At 38.2% G+C, this 25,851-nt stretch overlaps 1 protein-coding gene across 9 annotated transcripts in view; it reads left to right on the forward strand.

The window, feature by feature from the left end:
- LOC137108762 (beta-1,3-galactosyltransferase 1-like) overlaps positions 1-25,851 on the forward strand; it is a 100,275-nt gene that overhangs the window by 30,437 nt on the left and 43,987 nt on the right. For 6 of the 9 annotated variants that reach the window (XM_067493765.1, XM_067493761.1, XM_067493764.1 and 3 more), the window contains one exon: positions 12,547-12,598. The gene's annotated coding sequence lies outside the window, so the exon portion shown is untranslated. Of the gene's footprint in view, positions 1-10,008; positions 10,061-12,546; positions 12,599-25,851 lie in introns of all 9 variants that reach the window. The other 3 variants (XM_067493763.1, XM_067493758.1, XM_067493762.1) reach the window with 1 other exon arrangement.

The following is a 25,851-nucleotide window of genomic DNA, read 5'->3' on the forward strand; positions in this document are numbered from 1 at the left end:
GCTTCTGTTTCTTACCTCTTTACCTTGTTATCCTTACCCCTTTCCTTCCCTCCTGTCTTTCCCTTAAGGCCTATGCCAGGTACAGCTACGTATCTGTGAGGGTGAATGCATGTGACAGTGCCTACATGACACCAAACTCTCATCCATGCCATTTAATGACACTTAGAGACATCCCATAATGCACATCAGTGCTAAAAATTCACACTTTGGCAGCACTCCCAATGCAGGGTACAGTGAAGGTGACATCAGCGACTCCGGATGACACTGTTCAGGCAGCCTCTGCCTCCTACACTCTCATTCCGCCAATTTTCAGCGTGTGGTGTAAGAGAAGGGGAAGAAAGAGGGTAAAAAATTTGGGGAGAGAAACTGGTTTTACAATCCATGCAGTCAAAGAAGTCATGATGGACATGTCAATTTGTATAAGAAGCAAACTTCCTGCAGTTTCAGTTGTCATCACACCATTTAGATTGTTTACAGAGCAAATTGTTTAAATCTAGATTAAATTATTTATTTTTATGTATCTAAATGTGTGCTGACTTCAGAAAAGATCTGCAAAGAATGAAATCAAGTAGATGCCAAACTTAGGCTAACTACATAGAATTTTACCGTTTTATTTTATTTGATTATATTGTCATACACAGAATCATGAAATTGTGAAAAGATGCTCAAATGCAAAAACATAATCAAAAGAAGAATCTAATGTTTTATCAGTAACCTATGTTAGGCCTGGTCTTTCATTTCTCTGGAAACATCAAGCGTACCTGGTGGGTTGCCAAGTGACCAGTCATGTAAGGCACTATCCACTCAATTGCTAAGTGCGACCACACTGGAATAACAGTAGCTTTTGCCACTGAAAAGGCCACAATAACGAAGCCTGGACTACTTTACCTGGAATCACACTTTAAATCAGTGCGACTGGCTTTCACTGATGGAGTTCTTATACTATCACTGCACCAGTGTTGGTCAGCAGCAGACAAAGTGGTTTTTCAGATGTCAAAATGATGGTATCTTCCATAAACAGTCCTAACGGTGTTAATTCTGTTTCTGCGAACAAATTATTCATTCAGACCAAGGGGAAATGCCAACCTTAGCATAGCACCAGCTTACTAATGCTACAGAATTTAAATAGACTCTCATTTATTATAAGGTCAGAGCTTGATTTATTACTAGTCTGGGGAAAAGCAATTTTGGGCTGCCGTACTTTGTTAGTTGCTCACAACTTTGTTTTTTACACGTATTTGAAGCCATCGATTCCTCAGAACTTGTAATGGCTTTGCTGGAAGACAAACGATAAGTTTGGAATAGGAGTGAACAAATTTCTTTCATGTAGAAGGCAAACTGTTCTCACCACTCTCAGGGTTCCTAAGGCAACAACTGTCTGCCTCCTTTTGTTTGGCAAGGTGTGAGTCATGGTCGGCCAGCTATTTCAACATTGTTCAGAGGATACATTTAGAAACAAATAATGATCGAATAATTCACAGGTAAGAGAGTATATATTCTTGCATGTTGAACAGATTAAATATCTGTAAAGTGATGTCACCTTAACTAACTGGATTACACATTCTTTATACCTAAACATAGACCATCACTGGTATAACTTTACATTTAAAATGTAAAAACTAACAAAAAGATATCCAGTTTGTACTCATGAAAGCTTTAATTCCTCACTTTTCATAAGCTGGAATAGAAAAAAATAAATAGAAAGAATACACAATAAAATATAACCCTAAAGATTCTGGTTGACTGAATCCACCTGATCTAGGTAATCAATTAAATTCAACTTTATTTATATAGCTCCAATTCACAACAATGTCATCTCAGGGCACTTTACAGAATAAAGTCAAGAGTATAAAGAGTATATAGATAACCCAACAATTCCCCCTAGAGCAAGCCATAGGCAACAGTGGAGAGGAAATACTCCCTTTAACGGAAGAAACCTCCAGCAGAACCAGGCTTAGGGTGGACGGCCATCTGCCTCGACCGGTTGGGGTGAGTGGAAAGGGGAGAGAGAAAAGAACAGAGCAACAAAAAGCAACAACAAAACATCGGGCAGTAGGACCAGTAGCTGCACGCTGGAAGACACACAGCTTCAAAGCCGGGGACACCTGCAGAAAGGGACAGAGAGAGAGGTACAGAGAAGGACAAATACAATTACGGGAGAAAACACACAGAGTTAATGACATACAGTGGTGACAATTGTAGGGTGAGAGGAGAGGAGAGAGGGTCAAGAGGAGGAAAGGAGCTCAGTGCATCGGGGGGTGGGTCCCCCAGCAGTCTAAGCCTATAGCAGCATAACTATAATAAACTATATGCTTTATTAAAGAGGAAGGTTTTAAGCCTAGACTTAAAAGTAGAGAGGGTGTCTGCTTCCCAAATCTGAACTTGGAGCTGGTTCCACAGGAGAGGAGCTTGATAGCTAAAGGCTCCACCTCCCATTCTACCTTTGGAAATTCTGGGAACCACAAGCAGGCCTGCATTCTGAGATCGAAGTGGTTTACTGGGATGATATGGTGCTATGAGGTCTTCTATATAAGATGGAGCCTGACTCTTCAGAGCTTTATATGTAAGAAGCAGGGTTTTAAATTCTATTCTAGATTTAATGGGAAGCCAATGGAGAGAAGCTAGTGAAGGTGGAATATGATCTCTCTTGTTAGTTCCAGTCAGCATTCTTGCTGCAGCATTTTTTTTGTTACTGGGGCATCCTGAGAGTAGGGATTTACAGTAGTCCAAACTAGAGGTAACAAATGCATGGACCAGTTTTTCGGCATCACTTTGAGACAGAATGCTCCTAATTTTCGCAATTTTCCATAGGTGGAAGAAGGCTGTTCTAGAGGTTTGTTTTATATGTGAGGTAAAGGACAAATCCTGGTCAAAACTAACCCCAAGGTTCCTTGCAGTAGAACTGGATGCCAGACTTATGCCATCTAGAGTAATGATATGGTTGGACATCATATTTCTGAGATTTTTGGGCCAAATGCTATGACTTCAGTTTTATAGGCATGCTTGAAGCTTTATTAACTGATTATTTTCATCTAATTCCATAGCTAAATATAGCTGGGTATCAACAGCATAGCAGTGGAAATTTATATTGTGTTTTTCTAATAATGTTGCCTAAAGGAGACATATATAAAGTAAAAAGTATTGGCCCTAACACAGAGCCTTGTGGAACTCCATAGCTAACCTTTGTGCGTATGGAGGATTCATCATTAACATGAACAAATTGAAATATATCAGATAAGATTTGAATCACCCTAATGCAATTCCTTTAATTACAATTTCATGTTCCAGTCTCTGTAATAAAATGTTGTGATCAATGGTATCAAATGCAGCACTAAGATCTAACAGAAAAAGTATAGAGATGAGTCCATTATCTGATGCCATGAGAAGATCGTTGGTGACTTTTACTAGTGCTGTTTCTGTACTATGATGAACTCTAAATCCTGACTGAAAGTCAGCAGGTCACGTTGTGCAGGGTTGTACATCAGACTATACAAGCCAGCTTTCAAACTCCACTTACCTCAGTGAGCCCAATTGCTGGTACACCAGCAATTCCTTCGGCCACTTTTGGTGGGTCCTGACCACAGCAGACTGAGAACATTTCACAGGGGCTACACATTTGAAGTTGTTCTGACCCAGTTGTCTAGCCATAACAATTTGGCCATTGTCAAAGTCGCTCAAATCCTTACTGTAAGTTTGCTCCTTTTTTTTTTTGCTTCCAACAGAATAACTACCAGAACAAAATTTTAATTTGCTGCCTAACATATTCAATCCAATTTCATTGTAATGAGATAATCAATGTCATTCACTTTACCTGTGATTGGTCTTAATGTTATGGCAGTGTATTTTACAGACAGCAGCGTATTTTGGAAAAACTGTAATTTACCTCCCTCTTTAGAAAATGCCAGCAGAGGGTGCTCCAAGGGGAGTTAGAAATGAAAAGGCTATAAGTGGCTCATAGTGCCAGGTTTAAATTGTGCAAGCTTGCTTTAAGCCCCAGATCTAAATTGCACCAAGGTGACTAGACAAGACACAGTCTATTACATTACTGCCTGCATTGGCATGGTTACATAATTTCAACTTTTGTTGTTACTTAATTTTTTAAGTTAGCTTCACCCAAAACAATAAGTGAACCAGTTTCTTAACACTGATAGTACTAACATGATAAAAACTAGTAAGATGTACATATTGTTGATATTGTTGATGTTGACCAAGTAAACCCATTTATGAATTCTGAATTCTGAATTCCACTATGTTTACTTGAACATTATTGAAGCCATTCATCGGTTATCATAATGTAAAGTTTGTCTTGGGGAATGGCTTTGGCTCAGGAGATGTAACATGGTTCAGTTAATATTTTGTGGTGTCTGTGGCTCATAAAGGTAGAGTGGGTTGTCTATCAGCTTTTAGGTTCAAAACGCATTCAAAATCTATTAAAATTTCTAATATATTTTATTCAACACTATTTCCCATAAGCCCTCTCAGAGTGGTCAGAGCCCAGTGCACAAACACTGTGGCTGCATAGACTACGTAGAAGGTTTTATCTTCTAATAGTGAGAGATGTACTGGTTTCTTCACAAAGGCTATGACAAACGTCCTAAATGAGAAATTGTTGAAGGCAATTGAATGGAGGCGTGTGACAATTTTGCTTAGTTCCAGGGGCAATTAAAGATTGGTTTGAAATAGTACTACAGTACAAGCAAGCCTCCAAAAATAGCATGATCATACTAATGCTAATAAATGTATTCAAGCACTCTCTGTATCTTCCAGCACTTCAAACCTATTATATAAAGCATCTTATGCGGAAGGCATTCCCTCCTTATATGTGTGATTTTCTGCAAGTCTCATGGCAGTGATGGATAGTGAGCCAGTTACACTGCCTAAGCAACGTCTCATTTAGAACACTTTGTCCTGGCTTGCAACATTAACCTCCACCAGTTTGCCCTGCAGCGACAAGGAATCCAGTCGGCCCGCATGCTTTGTCGACCCTCTATCTCTTCCTTCGGAGACTGTGACACAAAGAAATTAACAGCCTGCATATTCATCACTATTACTAGTGAGACTACGAAGACTACCAACTTAATCGAATATGTAATAGCACAAGCGAGCGAAGTGGGGCTCGCCTCATTGCATTGTTGAAGCATAGGCCAGTTGCTGGGTCTATTCGTGAAAAGATAAGAAATGCCAGGCTGCAGAGATGATACATGAAAATCCCACAACGGGTGCTCTAAGTCCAAATGTTGTTCTGAAGTGAAATACCGTTTGACGTCTGTAGAGTGGTGACAAACAAGCAGCTCAGAATACATAGTGTAGAAATCATTAAATCAAAGGTTGAACTGTGATTAAAACAACTCCCCTTGGGCCTGAATTGATTGGCCATTTCAGCACTGACAGTTCAATAAATAAAAAGAAAAGAAGAGAAATGATGTGTAGAGCTATTTGTTATTCACATTTAATGTTTGATCAATGCTGCACAACCAAGCAGGGCACCGTATTGTTCTTTGCCCTTATACCCTGCACTGTCAGTGCTTCAATGGGCTGATTGCAACAATTAGTTGCTAACAGTAAAGAATGAGCCCTCAATGCTGTTAATGACTTAAAGAAAAAAAGCCAACTCTGATAAACTAGAAGTTTGAGGGAAGGAACGTGGTGGCTTTTTGGCTGAGCCTAGACTTTGGGTGGCAGCAAGGTCCTTCTGGGATTGAGTTGCCTTCAAGAAGCATTGGGCATGAGGATGAAAGAGTCAAGAAATGTGGTCTGATGGCATGAAGGAGCACAGCGGACAGACCTAGTCCTCAGAACTCTGACAGCTCCCCAACAAAGAGGAGAGGGGGAAAAGAAGGAGAACTAACAGAAGCGCATCAAAGAGATCAAAGGCACAGTCATCAAGGGCTTGTCTTTCCTTTCTTGAGACAGGGGCAAAGAGGTGGAGACAGGAGGCTTCAATGAAAAGTCACTGATGATGAGGACACAGATGCTATAAAGCTCTAACTAAACCAAAGGGGAGAGAGAGAACAACCCTTTTACCCGTAGTTTAATACACTTATGTATATTCCTCTGAACAGTTTTTGGGCTGAGCCTGCCACACTTGCAATATTCCCCATATAATTTATGTCAGTGCACTCACCCTGAAAGCTGTATACATTTGTAATGCAACAAGCACATACAGTATAAAGATACTTAGCCTTTGGCTGAAAATGATTTTTCTTATGTGTTCTATGCAGTAGTTCAAGATAATGCATCGTAGAGAGCCTCCTTTCGACCGCAACAAAATTTATTTAAAAATTGAGATAAAGTATAGAACCTATATCTGTTTAAGGCTGGACAATAGGCCTGGAAATGTTAGCATGCAGATGTTTTACTACATATTACATTATTACAGTATATCATGATATAAAATGGGCTTCAATTCGGGTTAGTAAATTATGAATCTAAAAGTAATAAATATGTCTGTAAAATATTTTAAATCTTGGAGATTATTAATTGGGTAAATTAACACTATTCAGTTCAAATCCCTTTTTTTTAATGCAATGCAGCACCATGCTTTTAGCCATTATAACAGCAGCAGCGTGAGATGTTTCTATAATGTTTGGGGACGAGTAGATAAATAACGGTACAATTAGTTACAGAGAGATTTTTCTCTGCTGCCCTGCTGGTTGGGCCAGGGTATTGGTTTAGATGATGTTTGCTCCAAGTGATAAACGAAGTCTGTGAGGTTTGACAGCATACATCATAACTCTGTTAAGCTCTCAGCAAGTAAAAAACAGTTGAGCAAGAATAATTAAAAAATTACCATTAGTGCAGTGCAAAGAACAACTGTTGATATGTGGGCAAATCTTCATTGTTTTAACCAGCATGACTAAATGTTTATGTTGGGGGGGGGGGGGGGCATCTTAACTTCTTATTACAATGCAGTATTCATAATTTACATAGTATTTCAAAATTAATTCAGCCCAGGTTTGAAGGGGGGAGTCCATTGACCAAACCTAAGAAAAAGAGAGATCTCACAGCTGGACCCTGTCTTTTAAATGACACTGATTGCCCCCAGGTAGAACCCCACTTATAACTCAAATTAAAGTGTCATTTTTGTTACTTTTCAACATAGACTGGAACATATTAGTTAATCATTCTGTTGTATGCTAGGAACAGGGTGGGGGGCACTTGCCTGCTGAGAGGCAGTGCATTGAGAACAATGACAATGACACATTTCCATGTTGAACGCCTGAAGAATGTGTCTCACTCATTAATCATGATCATTATAAACTGAGAGGCTACAGAGGCGATCTGGGGAGATATGACCTATTTCTTCCTCTCGAGTACAGCTGCTCTCTCAGCACTGAAGGCAGAAAGAGAAAGTGAAGAAACAGGAGGGGGGACATGCTGTAGTTTGATACACTGGATGTGTAATTTACTGGATTTACTATGCATCAACAGCCTGAGAAATAGGCAAAGACTAAAGAGGGCTGTCTTTACCATCCACTGGATATAAGATGCAAATGTGAGGATAGCAAGTGGTTGTTATACGTATACTGTGGCTGGATATTGAACTTCGTCTTCGTCTATTGAAATAAGTCTTTGTCTGGGCTGTCTCTTGTGTAAATCTCAATTCTATAACTGTATTCAGGCATGAATATAAAGAGAAGAAGTGAAATGTGTTGCTCTAACCTTACATGGCTACTTCACTGCACAGGCCTACATTACAAGACCTTTTTTATCATCTGATCATGAGTCACAATTGACTTTGAGAAAGAACTTACAATGACAATCAAAAGTTGTTAATACCTTGTATTTCAGCTATTTAATTAAAACTAATTGTGTTGCAATTTAGCAGTAATCTGGCCTTTTTAATCACTTTCGTGGCATGACAATATTTCATTCCTGAGAGCAATAACATACTGGTCTTTTCACTGACATTTGCCTTCAATGGTGACTTAGGGAGTCTTAAAAAGACCTAAATCTTTGTGTTTAAGGACGTAATTGACAGAATATCACATTCTAATAGGACTCTTAATTAGGGCTTTAATAATACTGTGTGCAGTGGAAAGGTCAACCAATTAAGTCTATAGTTATGTCAGAAACACCCAGAAAGGCCTTGGAGTGAGACAAATATACTGTGTGTTGTCTGTTCAGGTGCATAATTAGAGTAATCAAGATCTAGGGCATTTCCAATTAGATCTGGGTCATTTCCATTAAATTAAAAAGGCTTAAGCATTTATCATTGCGCCATTCATAATATCATGCACTGAAAGTAACAGACACAGTCCGTTTACATTATGAATGCATATTACTTTTACATTTAGTCATTTGGCAGACATTTTTATTTAAAGGGACTTGCAAGTGAGGTACAGTGCAATCTAAAATTTTCAGTCAGAGAGATAACATTGAAAGCAAAGTACCATAAGAAAAGAATGTTTCCGTTTTGTGAGACAAAAGTGCCAGATAGGGAAGAAAAGTTTTCTTTAAGTGCATAGAAATTTGAAGTTTTTAGCATAAAATTTTTTTTGACACGTACTGCTGCATTTTGGATCATCCAGAGGAAGTTGATAACACATGTGCTGCCTGCACCAGCAGTATGGTAGTATAGTTAGAAAGGTATGGTCTAATCTCTAATCTTTTTGATATTCTAGAGGGCATATCTGCATGCCAGAGAAATGGAGGATATATGGCTAGTACATCTTAATTTGTGTTTAGCGTTGACCAATATCAGGAAATCAGGAATTTTGGATCTTTTGCTTTTATATCTGTAACATAGAATGTGAGTGCCTGTGGTTGTCTATCTCTGTGTGTAGCTCTGTGATGACTGGGGACCTGTTCAGGCTGTACCCACCTCTCTCTCAATGACAGCTGGAACAAACTTCAGTGACCCCACAACCCTAAATATCTTAAGTAGTTTGGAATTGATGGATCTGTAGCATGATTCATTTGGTCAGGACCAAGAAAAAGCAAGATACAAAGGTTCCTGTTTCTAGGTGTAAGTCTGCTTGGGCCTAAAGCCTTGTATTTGCTAGGAAAAAAGTGAGTATTTGTATAAAGCTGACTAAGCTTCATTCTAAGCGATAGATAATAGGTTTGACAGAGCTCCATGTCATCTGGATATGGAGTCAATAAACTTTATCCAGCAAGCTGGGGATAGAAAGGAGGCCTTGAATGTTATATCCCATGGCACAGTGAATACAGTGAACAGCGGTGTTAGTTGATCTCAAGGTCAGGCTTTCTGTCTTCAGAGCATGAAGCACCTGAATAAGCAAAAGAAAATAGAGAAATCGAACATAATTTCCATACCTGGTGTCTGTCGTCTGAGACTCTGTCGACAACATTAACAGCAGCTGACAGGAAGTCTTAGAGACGCCTTCAAGCTGAAAGTTAATTATCTCATTCACTCCAGTGGCTATCTCAGCATCTGATGGTATCTCTTTTAGCGTTCAGGCTATACAATGTCTGTGTGCCTGAGTGTCAATAGGACGTTGAGATGAATGCCAGTGATGACACATGTGACTACTGGCTATTAGATCATTACCTGTGAAAAAATTGTGATCAATTTAAAACCGTACTAAAATGATGACTGTATTTTTTTAGTTATGTGGAAGTCATCTCTCTGAAGCAATGCTCACTTCTTCAGTTGATTTATTTTCTTTTGAAGGGCAGCAGTTTAGTTCAGTATAGTATAGTTTATAATCAGTCTGCTGTAATCACCACAATCACCATTGTGGATTCAACGAAAGCCTTTATCTCAAGGAAAGTCTACTGTAATGAGTTTGACCTAACAGACCTGTTGAAATTTGGATACCCTGATCTGACAAAAAAATGAAAAATGAAACAAAACAGGCTTATAGGATTATCAGACCATATTGTCATTGACCATGATCAAAAGGAGTTAGCTTTACAGATACTGAATTTACATGAGTTGGGAATTTGTACCTAAATAGATTCAATTATGTTTGTGATCTTGTCATCAGTTCTAGGAATGTTGTCAATTCCTCATTAATTGTTCCTTGTTTCTCTTCTATTCAGATGCTGGGACCCGGACAAAACCATTAATAGAACAGTATCTTTACACAGAATGGTAAAGCTCCTCACCCAATAATTACCTTAATGGCACGCAGAAACAATAATTACATAGCAGATATTATAAAATAACAAAAAGTTATTCCAGTGCACAATTTTATTGGTCTTCTGTGGTCATTTCCACTCTGAGCTCTCACCAGCAAACCGCACAAGGAGGACATATGGTGGGAAACAAGCTCATTGTTCATCGTGACCTTCAAAATTATTCCTGCAACAGACAAACAGCCTAGTAGTGTTGCCAAAGGGCCGAGAGATTCGAACTGTAATAACTGTTGGCAGTAAAAACTAAAGGTGCATTTGCTGTCCCTTTATTATACTTCATTGTTGAAAAATTAAGACATATTGTAATTTCTTAGTCACCCACTGTAATGATAGCAATAATTTATGCTCTGCTGATTAGCGTGGTGAAAGTGGGAAGTAATGCATTCCAAATGGCAGCATTAAAAAAATTATGTTAATGGCATTTGCAAAAATGAGGTAAACATATGAAGAAGAATATCTGAATTAGCTTCTATAGCGAGGCAGAATTGTGCCAAGGCCACCAGAGTATGTTTGTAATGCACTAATAAGTATTTCTCTGCATCTGTATAGTAAGCCAATTTGCAAGGTGATTGCTCATCAGCTGCCTCCTCAGAGACGCTGCGTGATGGCTGCTGCACATGTTTGTGTGTAGGGTTGTGTTTTGTCTTTTGTGTGCACACTGTACTCCTTTTCTAAGAGCTATTTTAGTGCGTGAGCAGTTTGTTAATGGAGGCTTGTGATTGCCCCGGAACTTTGCTGACAGGTTGGTTTATCTCAGCTCCGATCAGGTACCCAACTTCACGCCAAGGCCCGAGACATGCCACTCAACTTCGAGAGTAGGAAGTTCTTCCCAATTACCCAGCACACACTGCTCTTTGCCTGTTAGTAGGAGCAGTGACAGGGCTCCATCCTGACTTTGACGTGCTGCTCCTCTCTCTCTTTAACCTCGATGGCAATGTGATAGTCACACCATCATGGTCTTTACTTTTATTTGCCTTTCTCTTTCCATCTGTGTTTTAAGACTTTCTAGCAGTGAGGCTGCTAGGAAACATTAGACAGTCTCTTCACCCCCTTGGCTTAGAATGAATAACAAATATTCTTTGGTACCAGCTTTTCAAAAGTTCATAATCATCCTGCTTTCTTGGTTTGTCATTGTTAACCACTTTCAGTTGTGGTTATTGGACAAAATATTTCAAGGGGTTATCTTAAAAAAGTTCAACTTTTTAATAATCCAGTAAAATATACAGTATGTACTAGTGCCTTAAGTTTCAGACGGTTGGTCTGACAAAACAAGCAATTTAAGGACGTCACTATGAGCTCTGAGAAGACATGATGGGTGTTTTACAAGATCAGTCTTCCCTGATCAATCAGTCACTCTATAACTATAAAAATAAATGTTAATTGCAAAATTGGTCTGTGTACAGGTTCAGTACCTATTTATTATACCCCTTTTATTTGACTATCCAAATTCTGAATTTGAGAAATTAGCAAAAATGTGCATCCTAAGTTCTGCCAACAATACTATTTTATAGGCAAAAAAAAAAAAAAATCATTGTTTATAATATCAGTTCACTTATTCACTATAGTATAGTACAGTATACTGTACTGCTCACTACTGACTATAGAGTAAAGTACTGAGTATGTTTTATATTGAAAGAATAATTGAGGGAGTGATTTCATACACAGCCTTTCCTAAAACAAGAATATAATCCCCCCAAAACCTCATACTGATCAACTCTTTGAGTTTAGACATAAAAGTCATGGTGATTGTGCCAGGTGTAGAAATTGGAATTTTTTTTTTTAAATAGTTTAATTGGCCTCAGATTATCGTAGTTCAATGTCATCCTGAAGGTAAATGAAAAGCTGAAAGTCTTTTGAAATTTGGTATGTGTAGGTGCGGCGTCCGCCACAGAAGCTTATTAATCAAGTGAAAAACTCAATTTGATTCGAGAGAATTTCATTTGACCTTTTCTGGGCGTAAGTGGCTCTTGAATGATAAATTCTTATGAAAGAGCATACATCAATAGATCCCCCCACCTTCTTCTCCTGTTTGTTGCCATAGTTAGGAGATGGTGATGGTGGCTGCTGCATACTAATGAGCTGTTGGCTGATTACACTTAAAGCTTTCCCCATGGTCTGTGTCTGGTTATATTTGAGTGGACTTGAGCCTTTATGCAGTTTGCATGAAGGAGAGCATGTGTGTGTGCTTCTGGAAAACGCAATGTGCTTATTTATTGTTTTATTTTCTGACAGAATGGGTTCAACTTTCAACTCAACTTAATTTATTCATGTTAAAGACTTGAGTCACAATGACATCTTAGTCTCTGTAAATCATGTTTATTTGAAATGTTTTTAGATGCTTCCTTTTAAAAGTCACAACATCATCTAATCTCGACTTTTCAATATGTTATTTTTTGAAGTGTCAGTTTAGCTGTCCTGACCTGTTTTGTTTTTATTTTACAGAGATGGTCTGAAGAGACGGTGCCATACTGTGTTGAAGATCCAGTTGTGTCAGGTACAGTATGCTACACTGACCTTGGCTTCATGTCAGTTTGTCAAATCCCTGCTCACTCAGGGATGTAGCCTATTTCTGGCTTTAAAAGGCCTTTTTGTAATATGTGGACTCTCTGGTCCTGTATTTTATGGAGCTTTCTCTGCTGGGAAAAAGCCAGAGGAGATTGAGAACTGAAACTGAAGCCTCGATCAAACGTTACTGATGCCTCTGAGGTTCTCTGCATCAATCCTGCTGTTTAATGAAGCAGAGGCTTTATCACTCTTCCATTTAAGTCTCTTTTGTTGTCTTTGTCATCAAAGGGAATCACTAAATTAGAGTTGGAAGAAAATATGGCATATAATGCGTTTGTGGTCTCCTGAAATTATCAAGCAACACAATAATCATATACAATAGATACATTGTTAGAAAATGAATAGGATGTGTCAATTGACAATAGAGTTCTTCATTAAGGAGTACGTTTTGCATTTGCTTCAAATTCCGATGGTCACATCAGAATGTGAATTTTTTACTTAAAAATCCTAGTGAGATTTTAACCTTTTGCTCCATTCAGTCTAGTGAAGAAGAATATACATAGAATACAGAGCCTTGCTGTGGGCTGAGCTGACGGGCTATGTCCATATTCAATTACAAAAACTGGTAGCTCTCACAGCTACATTAGGAAAGGTTTCTTTTTGTCTCTGATTTAAAGCTGCTCCATGATAAGTAGAAAACCTTCAGTCAGTAGCTTTCCTTTTGTAATTGTTGTTGTAAATGGCAGTAAAGCTCAACGTCTTCTGTTTTTGTGTTGACTTTCTCACACATCACAATTTGAAAATAATTTTATAGCACAACGATGCTGCAACTTTCTGGTTATGGTCATTTTTCATGATTTTATTCTTGTTGACATTGACATAGAAAAACATGTAAATGAGAACAACCACATGATGCATTCAGCTGTTTTGAAAGACAGTGTTTGACTATAGAGCATTGGTTCTCAATACTAGTACTGGATTACTTCTTTTCCCGCTAACCCTGCAATACCCTCTGCTAAATGGCTGGTTCAGACAGACACTGGGTCAGACATGGCTGGGTCAAAGAGAGACAGAATGTTACATTGCAAGATGCTTTTTTAAACAGCTGTGCAACAGGTTGAGCAGCTGAATTAGCTTTTTAAATAGAGATATTTTGAGCGGTGAACAGAACTAAACAGGAGCTACTCTTTGTCATCCCATAGTAGGTGTAGGTTGTTGAATAAGAGTTTATATTAAGAATAATTCATGTCATTTCACGTTATTGTTATTGTCTTTGTTTACATTTCACCGTAGTTCTGGTTTTCAGAGGTTACTTTTACTTGTGTTTATGATGAAGCAGTTGTCCTCAGTGAATATCATAATAATCCAATCCATCATAGTAAACTATGATGACACCCTCTGGTGGTCATGGTAATTATGACACCAATTAAAGAGACTTAAATTACATATTTATAAAGACAAGTCTTTTCCAAGACAGTTCCACAACACAAATTTTGCAACCACGATGACAAAGATCGAGTAACAATTTTTTTATGATTTTTTTCAATTATTTTATGCTAAACCACAATCTTGTCACTAAATCTGTTGATTTGTTCCTCAGTGGAACCAAACTGTGAAAAAAATCATAACCCCGTGTGGATATATGTGGATATACATGGATTTAACTTAAAGTATCTTCATGTACTTAAAACTAAATGTACTAAAGTTCAGCTTATCAATGTCTACGTAAATTTGCTTGGTTATCAGTTTCATTAGTTTTAAAAATTGGCTTTATTTTCTCCATTCCGGACAGCACACCTTACAAAAAGTCATTTCAGGGAGATTACTATGGCTCTTCCTGCAATATATGCTGCAATATTCAAAATACAGTTATTTTCATCAGATGTCTTAAATAGCTCTATTGGAAAGAATTGATCTTTCTCGGATGATTTGGAAGATTTTGTAGCAGTGCAACGGCATAAAATGCACTCAACGTTTCTTTTGCATTGTGTTTTCTGTCCCGTCCTTCCTCTGAAATATAAAGCACCTTTTTGCATCTAGCAGTAGTCATCGCGATGTTGCTGAAACAATATATCGTGCAGCCCTAGAGATTACAGGTCTATTACGGGCTTAAGGTACTTGTTGGAACTGAAGTACAAAAGTGAAAAGTGAAGTACGATGGCATCATAATTTGGGTCTCCTTTGCTGCTTTTGGACCACTTATCACTGTTTCTAAATTTATCAAGGTATCCTACAGGGCACCTGGCTTAAAAACTGTGCACAGCATGCGGACAATGATTCGCCGTGGCGACCCTGAACTCAAGGGATAAGCTGTAAGGATAAAAAATAAACAAAAAAATTCTACATGTAATGTCAGGGGGGCTGTTTGCAAGTAGAAGATCAGAAGAAGCTGGGTGATGCAATAGGACAATGACCCTAAACACTGAAGTACTAATACAGAATGACTTCGAACACACAAAATCTGCCTTTTTGAGTGGCCTACTCAGAGTACAGACTTCACCCCAATAAAGATGCTGTGGAATGAATGAAAAAAAAAGCCGTTCATACCAAATGTCCTAAGAATATGGCTGAAGAAGCAGTTTTGTTAGAAGATTAGTCCAAGATTCTTCCTGACTATTATGCTGGTCTAATGCACAGCTACAGAAGGCACTTGCTGGAGGTTTTTGCTGCCAAAGGTGCTTCAGAGCCAGTTAATTAAACACAGGTGTGTTCAACAAAGACTCTAAATATCATGGATGTGTGTTTCAAAAGCTTCGAGAATTTGTTTGTTATGTGATATGTGACTTTAGTAAAGCTCAGATCACATATTACGACCAATTTATGCAGAAAACCACGAAATTGCAATTACTTTTTCTTGCAAATATGTATTAATGAAACATGGTTTCAGTAATAAATATTCACTCTACTCATATTAAATTCCCAACGGTCAACCTTCAAAGACAGATAAATGTTTTACAATGTGGCAGTATAGTGTATCTATAAAGAAGACATTAAATATAATCATCATTCTGCCTGCTCTTTCCTCCCTCTTTGCTTCCATCTCAGTGCCCTTCCAGAATCTTCAATAGCCGGCAGAGGAACTAACAGTTAGCTTACATATGTCAGATGCTCCATGCAGGCCGAAGTTCAAATCTCATTCATAAGCGTGCTTCCTTAGCACCACAGGCACTGACTATGTAGAAAGGTCATCTCTCACACTGAGTAAATGAGGAAATTGCCAGCTTTTGCTTCTCCTTACCATACTGTTTTAGCCATAGCTGAGCATTATTGACTACCGCTTACTCCCACTCACCTAATCACCACTCAGCATGCAAAATCAATACATGAATCATGTTACTAATCTGCATATAATTTGCACATTCTCGCCTTGAAGAGTATTGAAGAGTAACATAATGTCAATTTAATTGTGTGACTTGACATATTATAATATTAAATGTCTAATCACACTGACATCGCAGTTTCTCAAATCATCAATAATCAGGGCTGTATATTATGTTTTTTTTATTCTAATATTTAGACGTAGTAACCTAACGGAATTACAATAGATTTTGAGTGAGAATCGAGTCCATCTGGCTCCAGTGAATGATTCCTTTTTTGTTTGTTTGTTTTCAAAATTGGGCTTCAAAGTTGTGTCTAATTATTTCCATTCCACACTATAATGTGGTATAGTGTATAATGGTATACACGATTAATGTTAAATTTGAAAGCACAGATGATTAATGCTCAACTTCATGGTGCAATTTTTTTTGAGAAGGACTAAATGTGGTAATGGGCCTTGAGGAAGAACAGTCAGTATCTTAAAGCCCACTTTTAACTGCTTCCTCTATTTACCAGATCAGGAACACAGTACAGCTGCTCTGGATTCTCTATGTACATATGGTTGAAATGAAGTCCAATTTGCACTACTTTATTCAGCATTTTATATGAAATTCACTTTCTTTGAATATTCAATTTTTTGATAAGTCAGAGGATCTGATTTATTTTCCTATGTGGTTAGTGAAATAGAAACTACATTATGTTGTGAATTATAGTTAAGACCCTACATTTAGCAAAGCAGACTTCTAAGAGATCCAGATCTGAGAATGTGCTGAGCTAATTTGATCTATATGAGGTAGTGCTGCACGATATTGGAAAATAACATTGTTTGCAATATTTTCTTTCTGTGATTATATATTACAATATGAAACATTCAAGAATCTTTATTAGATGAACTGAATAGCTCAATTTTGAAAAAAAAGATCAGTCTATAAACTGATCAGCCCAATCTAGAATGATATGGGTGATGTTTGATCACTGGAGAGTGTAGGGACATTCATCGAGTAAAGTATTTCAGGTTCATGTGTGTTAACAACATTCACGCTGACTTTCTGTAGTTGCACATGTATACGTTCAGTTAACTGTTCACCTGAAAATTTGCACACTCAATGAACAGCACTTTAATTGTGCCTTTATGCACAACCTTGGCATAACAACTGATGTCAGCTCACCAAACACATGAGCATGTAAGTGCTGTGACTACTCCTCTGAACTGATAGAAATTGGAGGTAGAAAGAGTAGTTTAAGGCATTTGTTAACTCAGTGTGGAAGTACTGTTGACAAAGTAAGTGTCTCTGGTCAACATCCTATTTCTGAAATAATCCAGTGTAACATAATTCATTTGTCTCACTGGATATTGCACGTCCTTTGATGTCAATATTGCGCATACTTACATCCAAGAGACAATGCTAAAACAAATACAATTAGTAATTTAGCAGATGCTTTTATCCAAAGCGGCTTACAAGTAACTAGCAGACACTAGGGACAGCTGTGAGGTTTGATGTCTTCAGTATGTAGTCAGGAAGAATGGGAGTCAGACTATAGACCCTGTGGTTCATGCACAACTGCCATACCTATAGCCCTAACATAAGCTTTGTTTCTGATAGATAACATTTACCTGACCAAGATCTTGGGCAAAATGAGGGGATTTTTATTATGGACTAATCAAAGCATCAGAATATATTCTGATTTGTACCCACTCAAAATATTGCCTTTGATTCAGTATTACTTAAAATATCATAATACTCCATATCATGCATCATCATCCACCACCACAGAAACAGGCTAATTGAACAGTGTACTCTGAAGATCCAGCTGCAGGCGCTATTTGCATAGCATCGTCATAACTTATCAAAGGCACTTCAGTAGGTGCTTCATCATGTCTCAAGACCAATTTCTCCATCTTGTTCCCTATGAATACATTACCCCAGCGACTCATACATCTTCCCCAGCTGTCCTTGTGCTGAGCGGTCAACCCCAATCCCCCCTCCCCCGAATGAAGTGTGAACTCAGGGCACAGTTTGTCATGCACGGTTTCCTCAAGCTGTGTGTTCAGTTAGATGCCCGCCAACCACAGCAAGATATTGTCCTCAGCCTGTCCAGTCTCAGTGAGTTATCTGACCTCTAGGTGAGATAAGAAGGATGCTTAAAACAGCTGTGAAGAAGCCTTAGAGATTAACATGTCTGTCTGTGTGCAGTGGTTGTAACTCATTAGTTGATTTCTGCTGATCAATCATGGTTGAGTTATTGTGGGTCATTTGGAATGTAAACCCTGAATGCTGGCCTTGGGGGAAATCCATTTTGGCACAGTGGGAGGTGAAGGGCTGATAAGTAGAAAAAGGATGTGTGTGGGTGGACGGACTGTATGAACTCTACTTAATGGCTCAGATACTGAATGAATATAGTAATTTATCCCCAAAGAAAGAAGAGTTCATTGGATTTTCCCTGTAAAACATCCCTTATGCCTCTTCAACAATGGCAGCCTCTGTGGTTACATTAAAGCAGCTATACTTGAGCTGCTGGCTGATTTACAGACAAGAAGAGAGCAACAGACACACACAGATGGACACACCACGCAATTTCAAAGCAATGATAAACCTATTAAGGCTTTATTGCACGGTTGACTCACTCACTGACTGGCATTGTTTGGCATTATTCCATTTCAAAGGGTCTATTTGTGATTATGGCGTTGAAGCAAAAATAAGGCTTCTTAAAGTGTCTTCAGATCAATGAAGTGAGTCTTTTATAAGCTTTCCAAACATCACAGTGGGAAAGGGTGATCTCAGGAGATTATACTTGTCAGATTAAATGAAACTGTGGTGTGGTTTCAATTGGTGATCAGCAAGTGGCTCCTCATTGGAACAATAACAATTTGCTGCTTTGAAAACAGCAGCCAGAGGACTGCAAAAGGGATTTTGATTTATTATGCTTCTCTAGGTTCGAATAAGTGCTCCATAGGATGATTAATTCGAGCCCAGGTTAATTGTCTTGGCTTAGATGTGAATCACAGCAGCCTCCCTACACTTGCCACACACTTTTTGCTATTGTACAAGATTTCAAATCCTTTCTGGTATTGAGTAGGCTGAGCATGATGCTGGTGTCAAGTTGTAAATGTAAATCAGACCTACATATCATTAATTGAAGGTTTAGAGTTTCTGCATTTCCAGCATTATCAAGTACACCTAAGTAATGTTCAAGTGTATTTTCCAATGTAGTAAGTATACCGCTGTGAATGTACCAGTAGTATATTATTTTACTTGTTCTTTATACTGGGCCAGACACAATAGACCCTCACCCCGCACCCCCACTGCCATGTGCTCACATTATGCTATAGTGTTGGTTCACTTCAACACCACTTTCAAAAAACAAAAAGTTTAATGTCATGGAGTGGTGGTATATAAATGTATAGAGAAAAAATAGAAGAGAGGAGCTTAACAGTCTAAACCTATAGCATCATAACTAAGAGATAGATCAGGTTGACTGAGCAGCTTTAATTATAAGCTTTATCAAAAAGGAAGGTTTTAAGCCTAGTCTTTAAATTAGAAAGGATGTCTGCCCCCCAAATCTGGATTGGGAGCCGGTTCCACCGGAGAGGGGCTTGAGAGCTAAAGGCTCTGCCTCCCTTTTTAGTTTTGAAAACTCTTGGAATCACAAGTAGGTCTGCATTCTGGCATCAAAGTGGTCTCATTGGACGGTGTAGTAGTATGATGGAGCTTGACCATCAAGAGCTTTGTATGTAAGGAGGAGGGTTTTAAATTCTATGCTAGATTTTATGGGAAGCCAATGGAGAGAAGCTAGTGAAGGAGAAATATGATCTCTCTTGTTAATTCCAGTTTGCAAAAACCTATGGAAGTGACGTCTTACCTGAAGGTCTCAATGTCTCATACTGTAGTGAGAACTGAGGACCCAAATATCACAACCATTCAATTCTTTTGAAATGTCCTTTACTTACAAAATTACAGCATTAGGGTTTCATGCTCAGGCACCAACAAAAACATGACCAGACAAGCCATGCTTGGGTATGCTGGACAACCAGACTTTGTGGTCAAATGGTCCCGGGCCTCATACATAGTACCTGATGTGAGTACGCGCTAAATTGGCTTGCTATTTAACTTGTGAAACTAAATTTTGTGTAATGCATGTAAATGTGAAATTTCAGGGTCACAAACTCCACACCTCTAAATTATCAAAATGTTAACAGTTTGGTCCAGTATAATTTGAACCATAGGATTATTAATATTTTTTTTATCCTATTTCACGTGCGTGGCTGCACCTGGAGAAGGTCTCTAGCATACAGGCTTTATGGGCTCAAAAATGTCTAACTATGAGGATCATTCAGGTTTCTCAAATGCTGGAATCCAGAAAAATATTATCTTGTTTGTCATATGTTCCACTGCACACTTAAAACATCTGATTAGGTTTGTTTTCATTATAATTCAAAAAGAAATATTAGATGGCTTAGAAGCCAAAGATATTTATTTATAGTATACTTTTTTAGTATCTCCATCAAAGCATTAAGTACAGGTATAGGCCAAATATGAGTATTGTAAATGTAAAAAATAAATAAAAAGAAAACTGAAAGCAAACTTATTTTTAGTTTCAAAGAACTAATAGCACACTTGTATATTTGAGAATTCTAATTGCATCAGGTTAACTATGACTCACACTACACTGCACCATTGCATTAATACCTTTCCATCAATAGCCCTGTGTCATTACATAGGTCAGGACCCATGCTGACAATAAAGCAAATTTTGACAGAAGTGTCTGGAAATCTAACTGTAATGATACTGGAGCTGTTGTAAATTCTTGAGAATATTTATTGGATTAAGCGTATAAACTTAATTCTTTTGCTGTGTTTTTTTTTTTTTTTTTTTTGCATTACGTTATACAAGAATGAGTTTTTATTTATTTGAACATACCTACATGTTTTGTAGCTATGGAAAGAAAATTGTATTCTAATTATAGTAATAAACTGAAACCTGCTTTAGTATTGGTAGTCATTAGTTATCCTGAGCCAAACCTGCAAAATATTACCCCATCCATCGCAATCATACTGCCCACATAAGTGAAGGAGTTGATTTATTGGACTATAGCTGCACTGGAATTTATAATATATAGATCAATATTACATTTCTTCTTTTGGTAATTTTGAGAAAGTCAAAAAAAATACCAAGGTTATATGCAGTAAGATGCATAGAGTCAGTGTTTTGGCGTTGATGGTCACCACTAACTGGTGTGTTTATACCATCTTTTTCTTTTTGCTTGATCTGTAGATAAAATACACATTTGTTCGCATCACTGTGATCTGCGGAGGAGGATGCAATGCTTATATTTTTAGTCGAATGTCAGAAAAATGATATTTTTCTCATGCACCAGAAACCAGGAGGCTGTAGAGCAACAGAAGAAAGCCTTAGGCCATGTTTGTAATGTACCCTTTACTTTTTTGGTCTCCATTAATGAAAAGTTCTCTCATGTAACAAGGAATGTTATATTGACAAGCACGGCCAATTCTGTCTGGCAGAATTGGCCGTGCTTGTCAAGATGCAAACATTTCCAGTATGAAATTCTTTATGCAGGCCGCTTTGTCTTCCTCTCAGCTCAGTCTAAGCAGCTTAAACAATTTGAGATAGGTCCTTAGAAATACAATTGAAATCAATCAATAAGTCTGAACTTATCCCAGCTGTGTGGAGGCACTGTCTAGCTCCACACCAACCACCTTAAAGCAAGGAATGTGAAGTGAGCTGGACAAACTTTCCCATTACCCTAGGGGTCAATACATGTTTCCTTCCTGTTTCTAAGGTTAATATCTGAGAAAAGCAGCTAATAGTGTTTGCTTCTGCCTCTGAACCTAGTTTAATTTAGCTCTGTATAGACTTGTGCAGTGTTTTAGCACCCATATGTTTTGTGTCTAGCAGTAAGGGATATCCATTTGAGTAGAGAGCTCTGCCGGTCTTTGCCTTTCAGAGCATCTCTTGACAAATGAAGGTTTCATTTAAAGTGAAGGTTGCGAGCTGCTTTTGTTTTGAAATTGGTGGAGTGAATCCCCCCTCTCTGTATTTCTTTTCACAATGCAGCTAATTTAAAGTTTTTGGCTGACACATCCTTGTGAGGAGCCATAAGCAGTCAGCCACCAGTGTGAGCTGTTGGTGGTTTGAAGTACTCCTGCTTTGTTGGAATATCACAGTTCTGCTCTCACTTGTATACAGCTTAACATACATGAAACAAAATAGAATAAAATCTAATAGAGGTTTTTTTGTTTTGTTTTCCTTCTCATCCCCTGACCTAGAGGTGTCTGTATTCTTCAAATGATGTGCTTTGAACAGTTAAACAGCATGTCCCCTTCTTACAAATGAGTCCAACTAATTTATCTAAAACCAACTCTCCAACTGTCACGCTTACATGTGGCGGTGGGTAAGGTGTCAACTAATATTTATTTATGCTTTACTGATTTAGAAATAAATTCTAGGCAATGAACACAATAGTAAGCTTGTATACAAAGTCATCCCCATGTTTAAAATTTTATCAGTCCTTTTCTAAAATATGTTTTGTGTGTCAACCCCATTGCACTGTGAAACCGTCAATGCTGTTAGCTACAGCACAACAGCTGGGGAGGTCATCCATTCCTAAAAAGCATGTGTCAATTTTAGCAAAAGCATAAATAAACTTAAAGCAACTGTATGCAACTTAAGTTAGCATGAGATTTGAAGCCAATCCATTCCGCTTTGCGCAGCCTTATCACACCCTATTCTGCTATGCTCTGCTACAGTCCACCAAACTCTCCCCAGCACCTCTAAACGAAGATGCTACGAAATGTACAAATCAGGTCAAAATACTTTAAATTCTCCTGATAGGTTCCAAGGGCAAGTCTCCATCAGAAATCAAATCTCTATCTGCACCTCTCCATGTTAGGGTAAGCTGATAACATAGATATTATCAAATCAAATTCATCCATTAACACTTTGGTCCAGATTTAGAATCCTTAGGTACTTGCAAGTGAGCCATTAATGATGCTGTTTAAGCTCTCTGTCGTATAAACTCTAATGTTATTGATGACTTTTTAATGATTTCAAACCCCTATTGTCCTAAATGAATAAACCTTTTCTGAGTTTGGAGAGTCAATAGCCTTACTTTAAGTGCTAATCAAAGGACAAACGTGGTTGCGGATATGCTTGCACATTGGTCAATGTGCATGAAATCTGTGAAGTCACCAGAGAGCCTGAACACTTGAGGAGCTTTTGATTTGCTACAGTCACCTCTTCAATAATAGGTGTCGCTGCTGAAAAAAACAGTATACATCGTTGGAATAGCAATAGCAAAGCCAATATACAGGAAGTTTGTTTTCATTTTCAAGTTGGTGTTGCAAACTGTTTGCTGTGTCTAGAATCATATAAATATTGCCCCCTCTTCCCTTATCATCTGTTCAGAGGTCTTTGTGTTCTTGCATTGGTGGGTAGTTATATACATGTCTGTGGTGACGAATCTACACACACACACTTGCCTCCATCTCATTAAATTCCTACTCCTTGTGTTGCGTGAGCCAAGGTACAAAAATCTGCCAACCAGCCAAAAGGGCACCAACCTGCTGTGTGCACTGGCAGTTGTGATGTCACGTTTGGCGTGCAGATGCAGGGCAACAGCAGTGAGAATGGCTCTAAGAGTGGGACAATCAACAGTAGGCTGTATGTTTGATTCAAGGTTATTCTATTGCGGGTTGAAATAAACCTCAGTGGACCACTCACTTGGCTTTCAAGTGAACATAAAAATGCTTGAGAGTGATTTACGCACATCGGTAGAGAAATTGATGTTTGTGGTTCACCATTGATGACGAGCTCTGAAGGTGAAAGCTCTTGAAAATATTCCAAAGAGAGTCAGGCAGGGACAGCTACCCCCAGTAAAGAGACAATGTGTTCCTCATTCTCTGCTCTTGAAAATATCCTTTACCCACTTCTGATTTGGCCATTTACCTGCTGCTTTCCTCCTGCATTCATACACTTTATATTTTCTAGAGGTGTTTTCATACACACATACACGCAGACACACGTACACTAACATCAAACTCACTTTGGGCAGTTTGTTTGATGTTAGAAATGTGACAGAGTGTCGACTGTAAGACTTTCTCCTTACCCAAGTCTTATAGTCTTTTGTATATTCAGTGAGCAACTGCTTACTCTTAACTATGCACGACTTTGATAAAGCTAAACTCTATGTAGATGAATAGGTCCTTCCTCCGCACACTGACAGTACACTTCACAAGGAGGCTTTTATGCACTGCAGTACCTTTGCTTAAATGTGGGGACTCGGACTTTGGCACTATAGTGCTTTGATGTTGGAGAAAAATTAGAACTAAGTTCTAAATGCAGAATCCTCAATGGCCACTTATCACGTCTGGTTTTATCAACTAGGTCATTTTTTATTTTTCCCTTTTTTTGAGATTGAGGGGAAAAGAGTAAAGTCTCTGAAAATTAGATAAGGATAAAAGAATGACAAAGAAAGAGAAGACGCAGGCTCTATTGTGGATTGTGTGTGTTCAGACTTTTCCATCATTATCATCTGTATGTTCAGTTTCACTGCTCCATCTTGGTAAACATATTGACATTGACTTTTACATTTCGGTTTTGCTGATTTGACTAAACTGGAAAAGACAGCTCCAACTTTGAAATGCGTGCCCAAAACAATTTCTCTGGTGGTAAGCACTCTGCCACACGTGCTTACTCTCCACTCCAATCCGTGGGAGTTCAGGCTTTGTAGTTGTCTCTGGTGGCTCAAAGTGGGTTGCATAGCATACTAAGTACTTTGTGTTGGTGGTATGTTATGTAAAAGTAATTCTAGGGCTAATTTTTGTATAAAGGGGCAATACTGTGGCACATCTGTGGGCTGTGGTAGGCATGTGCATGTACAATTTTAGTTGAAGTGACACTTTCTTGTAACGATTTTAGTGCAGACTTGAATAAAATAGATAGAAATAGATGAATAAAAGAAAACAGGAAAAAATGTCAAACTTACACTAACCAGAGTTTGCTGTCCAAACAGTTTCTTAATTGACAAATTATCTAATAGACAATTTGTATTTAGGTTAACCTCTTGCTTTTATGGCCCACTGCATTCTGTACTGTTATGAGACCACATTGTACTTTAAAAAAAATCTGTAAAGTCTCAGCAAAGACTGGAACAAGGCCGACAAACACAAGATTTCGTTTTTATGCGATTTGTTCTGCATACATGCAGTACACATTCTGGAAATCTATCATCACAACATTTACAACAAAAACTATAATTAAGCCTAGTATGATCCTTTTATTTCTTCATCAGTTGAACAGATGGATCACATAATTAAATATAAGAAAATTGTTAAAAAACAAAAAAGAATTTTCAATTTGCATGTTTCATTTGACTAACAAACTAAAACATGGTCCTTTTCAGTGATAACTGGCTAAATGAGAGCGCCTGCCCATATTGTATTCTCTGTGGTTGCCACTTCTGGCTAGATTTTGTGGATGTGAACCTGTACTTATCTGGGCTGAGAATAAGCACAAGTTGGCAGAACTTAGACAAACTTTGAATACACATTGCAGCACAAAAACATTAACAATGGGTGATTCTACAAAACCTTTACCGCATTGCCAATTTATGTTGAAAAACTAAATTTGATGTAATACGTTGCACATTGCATCAGTGCATTTACATTTCCCCGTACTTGAATAACCAGTCTATTCAAAGAAATCAGGTCACAGAAAATCTCTGTATACATGCAGCAGATCAGGTGTCAGATTTGTCCGCTAATTTGGAAGTATTTTCAAAGTATTGCTGACAATTTTTAATTATATAGTAATGTAAGATTTTATTCTGGACCCCCTTTTTTTGAATTGTAGTTGTGTCAGGGCACACTGACAGCACAGTGAGAGACAGACCGGAGCTCCTCACTTT

Source organism: Channa argus, chromosome 23 (assembly GCF_033026475.1).
Source record: "Channa argus isolate prfri chromosome 23, Channa argus male v1.0, whole genome shotgun sequence".
Lineage (NCBI taxonomy): Eukaryota > Metazoa > Chordata > Actinopteri > Anabantiformes > Channidae > Channa > Channa argus.